The sequence below is a fragment of the Pelmatolapia mariae genome, linkage group LG20 (genome assembly GCF_036321145.2).
Source record: "Pelmatolapia mariae isolate MD_Pm_ZW linkage group LG20, Pm_UMD_F_2, whole genome shotgun sequence".
In the NCBI taxonomy this organism is placed as follows: Eukaryota; Metazoa; Chordata; class Actinopteri; order Cichliformes; family Cichlidae; genus Pelmatolapia; species Pelmatolapia mariae.
This window is the reverse complement of record NC_086244.1, coordinates 11,089,423-11,102,640: the sequence shown is the minus strand read 5'-3', so window position 1 is coordinate 11,102,640 and position 13,218 is coordinate 11,089,423. Positions and strand designations below refer to the sequence as shown.

The 13,218-nt window shown below is 45.1% G+C and overlaps 1 protein-coding gene across 5 annotated transcripts in view; it reads left to right on the top strand.

Annotated features, from left to right (window-relative positions):
- LOC134619393 (NACHT, LRR and PYD domains-containing protein 12-like) overlaps window positions 1–13,218 on the top strand; it is a 121,540-nt gene that overhangs the window by 37,509 nt on the left and 70,813 nt on the right. The gene's annotated exons all lie outside the window — the stretch shown is intronic.

The window sequence follows — 13,218 nt, the reverse complement described above, 5'->3', positions numbered from 1 at the left end:
CGTAATCCGAATGCATTGCGGTGGGTACTCTATTTGAACAAGGTTCTGATATTTGACTAACATCCATTCCTCTCACAAGAGACTCTGAATATTTTATCATGACATTGCTCTGTGGACCAGGGCACGTTTTTCTTTTCCTAGACACAGCTGACATAGTGGACCAACTCACATATTCACATGAAAATCGTAAGAGTCTGTATCGGGGTCTGTGTCAGACTCCGAACACGCAGTCATGCACGGGGGTGCCTCGGAAACTTCTGCTTCAGCGCCGTAGCTGCAGCCTGGTTGAGGTGAGATGGATGTAGAAATGTCGGCGCTCGGTCTGTGTCTTTTATGTCGAGTCTTCGGTGAATCGGAGCCTGAATCGGAATCATAAGAAGACAACTTTACGGGTTGAGCTTCTCTGTGGTGCTTAGTTATGGCCTTGCGGTATTTAGAATGGTTTCTCTTGCTACCGCTTTTCTTTGATGAAACGAAATCTGATTCATGCGAAGGATAGAGTCCTTGGTCCTTTCTCAGGCAGTCTTCATTCATGTCACCACAGGTTCTTGGTACAAACGTAACAATGTCAGCAAATGTTTGTCACAACAGTCATTTTTCCCAGATGACCAGATGTGTCTCCTCCGGGATATCCAACCCCGGCATCAGATCCTTGCGATCCAAAAGGATTAGGATCGCGAACATGATACATTTGTGCATGCCATAAAAGTGATTTGTGACCTTTTCAGCCAGTTGGTAGCTGCTCATCAATTCCATAGTACCATAGGGAATGCTGGCCTCTCGTTGCACAATCCTCCATGACAACAGCTTCTTCACTCGACATAGCTCATTCGCGCTCAGCATGGAGAACACATGACACAACGCTTGTTTCTCATCGATGTAGTCAAGTTCTCCTTGGATTTTCAGTTCAAGAGGACATGTGACGTTGTAATCCTTGTGTGATGTCACAGCATCGGTTTTTAATGATTCAAACATGCCCATGATCATCGTTTCTGCATCCTTTGTGCCCATGAACCTGGACAGTTTGGAGATCAGACACTCGGGATGTAGCATGTGCTCAGTCTCATGTTTGTGTTTCTTAAACGCACGCTTGACGAAATCCTGCTGTTTTTCATTGAGACATCCTTGGTCTTCACTCAGTGTTTTCAATAACCACTCGAAATCATTTCGATTTTTGCTCAGGTAGTGTGAGATGCGAAATTTCCATGAAAGTTCCATCCCAGAACTACAGTAGATGATCCAGGCGTACACCAACTAACTCTTGTGAAGTTGAATGATATAACTGTTCAGTTGTGTGCTGTGCTGACATTTTATATGCATACCCCATAAGAGGCCAAAACAAAAAAAAAATAATATCCGGACCGAGAGATAATCTCCCAACCGACAGTATGTTGCCCGACGCAAGAGCGCAATTTTACCTATGTATGTAGATTTTGTGTATTGCACAGATTTAAGATGTGTGCCCGTGTCAGTGAATGTGATGCTGTTCAGTGTACCATCCAGAATTATAAAGCGTAGTAGCTTTTGTCATGGTCCTCTGTCTCAGAGGAACACATTCGTGTACTTCGCATGTTTCACACGATCAAGGCTTTTGTCGTCAAGTACAAACAACCATACAATATAAGAGTTCTTGTAACACCTTTAATGACATGCAAGGCATATATGTAAATGTAAAAGGCAGTGCAAAATACAAAACAAAAGAGATCAAGTGCAAGAGATGTAAGACATCCAGTAAGACCTGCTGTAAGAAATATAAAATGTTATACATGACGGTCTTTCCTTATGAACTGGATACTTCTGGTGGGTATCATAATGACCTCGGATCCCTCCCATCATCAAGAGTTCGACTACAGTGTTGATCAAAATACGTGTAAGACAGAAACAAGTAAAAGCTTCATGATTTAGATAATACATTCTGTGAACACTAACAAAGTTCATATATGGTGATTTCACATTATTGAAATGTAAATGTACAAAAAAGTTTCCCAAGGTACACCAGTGTTAGATAAAAGTACACACGTGACGAGAAATGTAACAGAAACAAACACTTCAACAATTCCCAGTTATCACAGTGGTCCCAGTAGTAAGTCATCATTGACGAGAAATGTAACAGAAACAAACACTTCAACAATTCCCAGTTATCACAATGGTCCCAGTAGTAAGTCATCATAGTGAGTACAGACCTTAGGCATATGAAGCACCGTAACACGATTACGAGCACCATATCAAAATTACAAACAAACACTTTCAACAATTCCCAGTTATCACAGAGGTCTGAGTAAGTCATCATTGCAAGTATAGACCTGAGGCATATGAAGTGCCATAACACGATTACACCCAAACTCGTGTGTGATGTCGATCTTAGGATCTCCATCCAGATAGTCAGGGGGTTGACTAAATAGCTGCTCTGGGTACCTGAGGTCAATGGCATAGCTTAAATCTGTCTCTGTTCTTTGCTGTTTAATCTGAGGCACAGTTGCATCCATGCCAGTTTTAGCTGCGAGCATAGAGATGAAATGAGCAAAAGTGGGACTCTCGGAAGGCATGCAATCGAATACGACCTTGACAAGGTCTAAGGTTCCTTTGCCGTAATTCACACAAACCCATCTATGTAGATAGTACACCATAGAGTTAAACTCCTTAGACGATGTCAAAGTCCGTACTCGATTGTCGGCTCTGTCGGTGATTGGCAGTAGGATGACACCAGTGTCATTATTTCTCGTGGAGCACCACATGGCCAGGATAACGCGGTCAACGAATACAAAACAACACCAATGAAAGTCTACGGCACCCATGTTAACATCAAACAATCTTGGTGTGTGTACATCAGAGGCTAGGATAGCTTCTGTGTTGGGCACGTTGCATCCCACCACGATGTGATCCCAGAAGCCTGGAACGTGCGGTATACACACGTATCTGTACGCCGACTGCAGCGGCATGGGGGAGTTGAGCCAGTTCCTGAAGGCCGTCACATCTTGTGCGTTGATCAAACTCTCGAAAGCTTAAACAGAAAAAAAAAGAAAACATACGAAAATATGAACATCGCTCGCAGTGGATAGCATAGACACACAAGACAACACTTTCACAACTAACCTTGTTTCAATTCGTCTACGGTGGGAGCGCTGCGGTGCAGGTGTATAATATCTTGTACGCTTCTGTTGATCTCGGTCCTAAATGGAGCTGTGTTATCTAGCTGTAGATCCCACTGAGCATCGGCTTCAGCTATGTTAGCCAGCTGACTAGCTGTAACGTTGACAGTAGCGCGTTTTGATACTATCTTGTGCTTAACACAACCTCGGTCTTTGGTGTAACACAGTGAGCATATCACACAACCACAGGCGCACTGAACTGGTCGGTTTAACTTGATGATGTAATTACTGCAGAGTACAGTATTGTTGAATGTGCATTCGCAGACTGTGCATCTGATGGACTTTTGCACCATTTCAAGTATGGATTGCAGGAATTCACGATACTCTCGGTTCCAGTCTTGGAAGTTTTCATTTGGACTCCTCCGGGACAGCCTTGGGAGGAAGGATGTGTCGGAAGGTGATTGTCGGTATGCTTTAGTGGTCGACTCATCCCCGGTGTGGATGTGCGAGCTGGCTTCTTCTGTTATTGTTTTACCAACGTGTTCTTCAAAGGGGGTTGTTTGTTTGGGTTCGACTGACAGCCCATCTGAGTTTTCATGGCTGATCATCAGAGTGTGAGTATCCGCGCTAGGTTCTGCATTATGCGGTGGCAAGAGGTACGAGGCTTGTTGGTCGTTGCTACTATAAGCGTTACAGGTCCCTTCCACTACCGACACGAGCACGTCGGCAAATTGTGGACCATTTAGTGGGGTGAAATGTTCTTGCATGTCATTTATGTACGCAGCGCTCTCTTGAAACTCATCCATTACGTGGAACCTGTACAATTTGTTTTTTAAAAAAAACAGCATTAGTTTCCCTGTGATACAGATCAGTTGGGTTATGTTATGCAAAATGATTGACTTACAAACTTTCAGTGGCTCCTTTTGTCTCCTCAGCTGAGGGATCTGCAGACTCTGGGCCAGCGCTTTGTTGCTGCTGCTGCGTTGTAACTTGTCGTGAGGTACCTTCTGACGGGTATGATGGGTTATTGTTATGGAACCTGTACAATTTTTTTTTAAAAACAGCATTAGTTTACCTTTGATACAGATCAGTTGGGTTATGTTATGCAAAATGATTGACTTACAAACTTTCAGTGGCTCCTTTTGTCTCCTCAGCTGAGGGATCTGCAGACTCTGGGCCAGCGCTTTGTTGCTGCTGCTGCGTTGTAACTTGTCGTGAGGTACCTTCTGACGGGTATGATGGGTTATTGTTATGGAACCTGTACAATTTTTTTTTAAAAACAGCATTAGTTTACCTTTGATACAGATCAGTTGGGTTATGTTATGCAAAATGATTGACTTACAAACTTTCATTGGCTCTGATTGTCTCCTCAGCTAAGAGATCTGCAGACTCTGGACCTGCGCTTTGTTGCTGCTGCGTTGTAACTTGTCGTGAGGTACCTTCTGACAGGTATGATGGGTTATTGTTATTTAACACCTGGATTAGCGCTTGGGTTTTTGCAGCGCTGATCAAGTCGATGTCGTGACCCGAGTTGTGACCGCCTTCAGTTGGCATATCACCTTGAAGCGGGGCTAGACTGCCGGTCTCGCAGTTTCCAAGTGCGGGTTCGCCGTGACGCTCGGATATGCAATTAGCGTCCTCCTTTGGATCGCGCAACATCTGTATCTCAGTGTTATCATGGACCTGAGTATCTCCAATGGTGGTGGTTTCGTGCGCTGTTTCAGCGGGGTCTATCTCAGGAGGAATCTCGTCCATTTTCAAGTCGAGGTTCTCCATTTGGCCTTTTGGTGCAGTGGGTGATGACTTGCTGAGCACACACTGTGTTTTTTGCGGAGGCGTTGTAGTTACCACAAGTTTGGTTTTCGTTGTTCTTTTACAGGGTGTTTGGTTGGTTTTTGTATTCCAGCGTTTCAGCCTCACCCGTTGAGGGTTACGCGATGGGACGCTTACACCTGTACTTGGTGAGGAGGCGCCCTTACTTTTCTTCTTGTTAGGAGTACTTTGTGGGGGGCTGTTCACAGGCTTTCCTGGTGAGGGGGGTCCATTGGTAGTGTTTTTGAGGTTTTGTTGGTTGGCCCCTTCTGCCAGGGAACTTGGCCAGGAAGTGACTTTGGTCTTCTGTTTCTTTTTTTGGCTGTGTTGGCTGTTGTTGGTGCTCTTGTGCTCTATCCGAGATTGTTGAGCTGATGGGTTACGTGATGACACGCAAGCTTTTTTTTGTGCGTTCATTATTGGAGTGTTGTTTGTCGGCGAATGGCACTTGTTTTTTGCTGTTTGTTCACGTTCAGCTGAGGGCCGAGTGAGATTAACAGAGGAAGCAGGGCTGTTACGTTTTAGTCCATTCCACAGACTACTGTTTCTTTCAGCAGTGTTTGTCAGTGCATCGTACTTGTTTTGGGGATTTTGTGTACGTTCCGCTGAGGTCTGAGTGACATTAACAGAGGAAGCAGGGCTGGTACGTTTTATTCCATTCCACGGACTACTATTTCTTTCAGGATAATATGGTGGTCTCTGTGCATCTTTGGTTTCTGATTCAGAGGAATCGGAATCTGAGGAACTAGACGAACTCGAACTCGATGAACTGGAATCAGAGGAACTCAAACGCACGTTTTGCACAGGTTGCATTTCTTCTTGTTCCTTGTCACAATCAGACTCATCGTCGGAGTCGGTGGTTTGTGGGCTGTTGAACTGTTTCTCGTTTCTCCATGGTCTCTTTGAACTACAAGTCTTCACCGGCGGAGCACGCGTGTGTGTAAGGCTTGTTTGTCTCGCATCATTCTTGGGACGTTGTTTCTGTTGTTGAGGTTTAATTCTGATGCTCTCTTGATCTAGACTGACTCTCGAGGTAGGCACGGGGTGCTTGATGGAGATGGGTTTCTTCCATCTGACCTCTCTGGTGGTCTGTTGCAGCCTTCGGGATGAGAGTGGTTTTCTTTTATCACTGTGGACATCCCTTATATTTTGCTGGTTGTCGTTTTCGCGGTACTGCCGCCTATCGCGTTTTATTTGGTCGACTGGTCTAGTTGCTACACGATCCGGTTCGCAGTACACACGGTTGTTATTCCTTTTAATTGGATATGGTCCTGCGGCCGGCCAGTTTTCCTGGCGGTTGTGGTTTCGCTCCTGCTCAAAACCTCTTCTGTCCAAACGAAGATATTTCTCTTTTTGGTTGTTTACCACAATCACGTTCCTAGGCCTCTTACGTGGGAAGCGATCTGCCTGGAGAACGACATCGTCGCTGGTGTCCTGTCTTGCTGTTTCTCTCGGAACAGCGACGGGTCTGTAGTTGTGTTTCGCTGTGTGTCGCTGAGCTTGTTTGAGTTCATATTCTCTCCTTTGTTGCACATTCCAAAGTACAGAAGGTACGCTGCGGTTTCTTTGGTCCGCGTAACTGGGTTTCTGATACCACTGGTCATGCGGATAATTATGTGCCATGTCCAGTTGCCCAACTGAAACTCTTTAATTAACTTTGTGTCTTATGAGATGAGCAGAACAGCCGCACACATACACGCTTACAGAGTTTTCCCAATGGACTGCACTTTCCCGACCGACATCCCCGACCGGCAGCATTTCCCGACCGGCAGCACTTTCCTGATGGGCGGCGTTTTCCCAACGCGTGGCTTCACAACTAGGTACTTAGCTCCTGTTCAACAATATCATCTAATATAACATTAACAAAGTTTCCCGACCGGCAGCGTTTTCCCGACCGGCTCTCGGTCGGGAAACCTTTCGTGATCGGGACTCTCGGTCGGCTTTGACATGCTATCCCCACTGAAACAATTTCTCATTAATGAAACTTTGAACCCTCAGCCTTAGATCGATGCCATGAGATTTATTTCTTTTGCATCACACAAAATCCATGCCATTTCACGTACAGGACACAGAATCCATCAAAACGGCAAACCTTTCTTTACACCAAAACTTTCCCGACCGAGAGTCCCGACCGAGAACGTTTTCCCGACAGAGAGTCCCGACCGAGAGAGTTGTCCCGACCGAAAAAGTTTTCCCGACCGAGAGTCCCAAATGAGAAAGTTTTCAAACAGGCAGTGTTTTTCACAAACTCAGGCTGGTATTTTCAGACCAGCTGTCATTTTCATTGTTTCATTTTATCATGGGTATGTGAAGTGTTGTGCCGTGGTTCATCTTGCACAATGATGAAACGCCACACAGGCCTGCAAACGCCACACAAGCATTTGTAGGAAATCATGGTCAACTTGTGTATGTGTATCGTTTTTAACATTGTAAAAGATGTAAAATGTAGCTGATTGTGTTGAGAATAATAAAAAACGAAATCCAAAGTATAACTTTGACTTGACATTTATTTCTTTTGCATCACACAAAATCCATGCCATTTCACGAATATTACACAGAATCCATCAAAACAGCAAACCTTTCTTTACACCAAAACTTTCCCGACCGAGGGACTTTTCCCGACCGAGAGTCCCGACGGAGAAAGTTTTCCCGACCGAGAGTCCCGACCGACAAAGTTTTCCCGACTGAGAGTCCCGACCGAGAAAGTTTTCCCGACTGAGAAAGTTTTCCCGACCGGGAGTCCCGACCGAGAGAGTTTTCCCGACCGAGAGTCCCGACCGAGAAAGTTTTCCCGACCGAGAGTCCCGACCGAGAGAGTTTTGCCGACCGAGAGTGCCGACCGAGAAAGTTTTCCCGACCAAGAGTCCCGACCGAGAAAGTTTTCCCGACCGAGAGTCAAAATGAGGAAGTTTTCAAACAGGCAGTGTGTTTCACAAACTCAGGCTGGTATTTTCAGATCAGCTGTCATTTTCATTGTTTCATTTTATCATGGGTATGTGAAGTGCCGTGGTTCATCTTACACAATGATGATTGCTAAGCCAGATATGAGTCCTGAACGCCACAGAGGCATTTGTAGGAAATCATGGTCAACTTTTGTATCTGTATCGTTTTTAACATTGTAAAAGATGTAAAATGTAGCTGATTGTGTTGAGAATAATAAAAAACGAAATCCAAAGTATAACTTTGACTTGACATTTATTTCTTTTGCATCACACAAAATCCATGCCATTTCACGAATATTACACAGAATCCATCAAAACAGCAAACCTTTCTTTACACCAAAACTTTCCCGACCGAGGGACTTTTCCCGACCGAGAGTCCCGACGGAGAAAGTTTTCCCGACCGAGAGTCCCGACCGACAAAGTTTTCCCGACTGAGAGTCCCGACCGAGAAAGTTTTCCCGACTGAGAAAGTTTTCCCGACCGAGAGTCCCGACCGAGAGAGTTTTCCCGACCGAGAGTCCCGACCGAGAAAGTTTTCCCGACCGAGAGTCCCGACCGAGAGAGTTTTCCCGACCGAGAGTGCCGACCGAGAAAGTTTTCCCGACCAAGAGTCCCGACCGAGAAAGTTTTCCCGACCGAGAGTCAAAATGAGGAAGTTTTCAAACAGGCAGTGTGTTTCACAAACTCAGGCTGGTATTTTCAGATCAGCTGTCATTTTCATTGTTTCATTTTATCATGGGTATGTGAAGTGCCGTGGTTCATCTTACACAATGATGATTGCTAAGCCAGATATGAGTCCTGAACGCCACACAGGCATTTGTAGGAAATCATGGTCAACTTTTGTATCTGTATCGTTTTTAACATTGTAAAAGATGTCAAATGTAGATGAATGTGTTGAGAATAATAAAAAAACGAAATCCAAAGTAAAACTTTGACTTGACATTTATTTCTTTTGCATCACACAAAATCCATGCCATTTCACGTACATTACACAGAATCCATGAAAATGGGAAAGTTTTCCCGACCGAGAAAGTTTTCCCGACCGAGAGTCCCGACCGAGAGAGTTTTCCCGACCGAGAGTCCCGACCGGGAAAGTTTTCCCGACCGAGAGTCCCGACCGAGACACTTTTCCCGACCGAGACACTTTTCCCGACCGAGAGACTTTTCCCGACCGAGAGTCCCGACCGAGAAAGTTTTCCCGACCGAGAGTCCCGACCGAGAGTTTTCCCGACCGAGACTCCCGACCGAGAAAGTTTTCCCGACCGAGAGAGTTTTCCCGACCGAGAGTCCCGACCGAGAAAGTTTTCCCGACCGAGAAAGTTTTCCCAAACGAGAGTCCCGACCGAGAGAGTTTTCCCGACCAATAGTCCCGACCGAGAGAGTTTTCCCGACCGAGAGAGTTTTCCCGACCGAGAGTCCCGACCGAGAGAGTTTTCCCGACCGAGAAAGTTTTCCCGACCGAGAGTCCCGACCGAGAGAGTTTTCCCGACCGAGAGTCCCGACCGGGAAAGTTTTCCCGACTGAGAGTCCCGACCGAGAAAGTTTTCCCGACCGAGAAAGTTTTCCCGACCGAGAGTCCCGACCGAGAGAGTTTTCCCGACCGAGAGTCAAAATGAGGAAGTTTTCAAACAGGCAGTGTGTTTCACAAACTCAGGCTGGTATTTTCAGATCAGCTGTCATTTTCATTGTTTCATTTTATCATGGGTATGTGAAGTGCCGTGGTTCATCTTACACAATGATGATTGCTAAGCCAGATATGAGTCCTGAACGCCACACAGGCATTTGTAGGAAATCATGGTCAACTTTTGTATGTGTATCGTTTTTAACATTGTAAAAGATGTAAAATGTAGATGGATGTGTCGAGAAAAATAAACAAACGAAATCCAAAGTATTACTTTGCCATGACATTTATTTCTTTTGTATCACACAGAATACATGTCATTTCACGTACATTACACAGAATCCATCAAAACGGCAAACCGTTCTTTACAACAAAACTTTCCCGACCGAAAGAGTTTTCCCCACCGAGAAAGTTTTCCCGACCGAGAGTCCCGACCGAGAAAGTTTTCCCGACCGAGAGTCCCGACCGAGAAAGTTTTCCCGACTGAGAAAGTTTTCCCGACCGAGAGTCCCGACCGAGAGAGTTTTCCCGACCGAGAGTCCCGACCGAGAAAGTTTTCCCGACCGAGAGAGTTTTCCCGACCGAGAGTCAAAATGAGGAAGTTTTCAAACAGGCAGTGTGTTTCACAAACTCAGGCTGGTATTTTCAGATCAGCTGTCATTTTCATTGTTTCATTTTATCATGGGTATGTGAAGTGCCGTGGTTCATCTTACACAATGATGATTGCTAAGCCAGATATGAGTCCTGAACGCCACACAGGCATTTGTAGGAAATCATGGTCAACTTTTGTATCTGTATCGTTTTTAACATTGTAAAAGATGTCAAATGTAGATGACTGTGTTGAGAATAATAAAAAAAACGAAATCCAAAGTATAACTTTGACTTGACATTTATTTCTTTTGCATCACACAAAATCCATGCCATTTCACGTACATTACACAGAATCCATGAAAATGGGAAAGTTTTCCCGACCGAGAAAGTTTTCCCGACCGAGAGTCCCGACCGAGAGAGTTTTCCCGACCGAGAGTCCCGACCGGGAAAGTTTTCCCGACCGAGAGTCCCGACCGAGAGACTTTTCCCGACCGAGAGTCCCGACCGAGAAAGTTTTCCCGACCGAGAGTCCCGACCGAGAAAGTTTTCCCGACCGAGAGTCCCGACCGAGAGAGTTTTCCCGACCGAGAGTCCAAATGAGGAAGTTTTCAAACAGGCAGTGTGTTTCACAAACTCAGGCTGGTATTTTCAGATCAGCTGTCATTTTCATTGTTTCATTTTATCATGGGTATGTGAAGTGCCGTGGTTCATCTTACACAATGATGATTGCTAAGCCAGATATGAGTCCTGAACGCCACACAGGCATTTGTAGGAAATCATGGTCAACTTTTGTATGTGTATCGTTTTTAACATTGTAAAAGATGTAAAATGTAGATGGATGTGTCGAGAAAAATAAACAAACGAAATCCAAAGTATTACTTTGCCATGACATTTATTTCTTTTGTATCACACAGAATACATGTCATTTCACGTACATTACACAGAATCCATCAAAACGGCAAACCGTTCTTTACAACAAAACTTTCCCGACCGAAAGAGTTTTCCCCACCGAGAAAGTTTTCCCGACCGAGAAAGTTTTCCCGACCGAGAGTCCCGACCGAGAGAGTTTTCCCAACCGAGAGTCCCGACCGGGAAAGTTTTCCCGACCGAGAGTCCCGACCGAGAGACTTTTGCCGACCGAGAGTCCCGACCGAGAAAGTTTTCCCGACCGAGAGTCCACAAACTCAGGTTGGTATTTTCAGATCAGCTGTCATTTTCATTGTTTCATTTTATCATGGGTATTTGAAGTGCCGTGGTTCATCTTACACAATGATGATTGCTAAGCCAGATATGAGTCCTGAACGCCACACAGGCATTTGTAGGAAATCATGGTCAACTTTTGTATGTGTATCGTTTTTAACATTGTAAAAGATGTAAAATGTAGATGGATGTGTCGAGAAAAATAAACAAACGAAATCCAAAGTATTACTTTGCCATGACATTTATTTCTTTTGTATCACACAGAATACATGTCATTTCACGTACATTACACAGAATCCATCAAAACGGCAAACCGTTCTTTACAACAAAACTTTCCCGACCGAAAGAGTTTTCCCCACCGAGAAAGTTTTCCCGACCGAGAGTCCCAACCGAGAAAGTTTTCCCGACCGAGAGTCCCAACCGAGAAAGTTTTCCCGACCGAGAGTCCCGACTGAGAGAGTTTTCCTGACCGAGAGGCCCAGCAGAATTCACCAAGACGGCCGATCCGTTCACTGTGACTTTCAAGGTCACTATGTCTAACAGGTTTCTGTATATACAGTTGATGACTGGTGGCGGAAGCAGTTGGTGTCTGGCTATGCTTCATTATGTGCACAAATACCCTCAGGACCACTGCGATAATGCTAAGGATCTTTATATCACCGCTAATACAATCGTAGACTTTCGTGATAAGTTATGCAAAGCTTCAGGTGATCCGCTTTATCCGAAATCATATGCAAATGCTGACAACGTGGAATTAGCCGAGGACGGATACGAACTGTGGTTCACCTATGAAATGGACCATTATTTCACAGTGAGGACCAAGGTCGAGCCTACAGCTAAGTGTCCTAGCGAGACCGCCCGTGTCTTGAGAGAAGGTGTTGTGGATATAGAACCTGTGTGGAAGATGATGAAAGAGATAACAGGCTACATCTGCCTAGGCGCCCTGGAGGCCGCTCAAAAGGCCGCTGAGAGGGCCGATACAGAGGAGAGGTCCGATGCCGCTGAGATCTCAGACAATGGTGAGAGCACTGACAACACTAGGAGGGCCGACACGGCTGTGAGCGCCGACACAGCTGAGAGGGGCGACAACGGTGAGAGGACTGATAACTCAGAGAACGAGGACACCTCAGAGAGCGCAGACACCTCCGAGAATGCGGACACCTCCGAGAGCAAAGAAACCGCAGAGAGCGAGGATACCTCCGAGAACGACGACACCTCCGAGAGCGAAGACACCAGCGTATTGCACCTGAGAACACGAAAAGTCCTCGACGAAATCAACACGTTACACGACACTTTAACCCTGATTTCTCCAAGTGTAAAAACAATATGAGTGATACATATTGTTTGTACGCTTTTATTGTTGTCAATAAAACTCGTGATAAAAATGTCTTTCTTTGTGCATGTGTGGTGTTTTTTCCAAAAATACAATAAACTGTACAATCATTGGATGCAACGTTCGTTAATTTGTAGAGAATACATTCAGAGAAAGTGAAGAGTGTTTCAAATCGTGACAATAACCAACAGCTTAACAAGAAATGACCGTTCGCTTTTGACAGCACCACCTCTGGGTTCAAGTGTATGTGAGTTAGGACGAGCCGATGCTTCCACAGGCACAAAAAGTAAGGTGCTCGCCACAAAACCATGTCGATGACTTTGGATATGCCTTATTCTGATGCTCATAATGTCTTAACCGCATGTGTATGTACATGTGTATGGTTGTGAGGAAGAGGAGCTTCATTTAGTGACTTTGAATTTCAAGCAGCTACTATTTCAGGGAATAAAGCATCTCTGATCCAAGGCTTATTACGAAGGGCAGGCTTTCAAAGGCATGACCGACAATGATTGGTAAGGGATAGGGAAAAGTTGGTTGGATGAAGAAAGCCTATGTACTTCATGAAACACAACCAGATACTTAGAGGTTGTTCATTTTTCTTGTTTTGTTGTTTCTCTGCAGCTGAGAGAG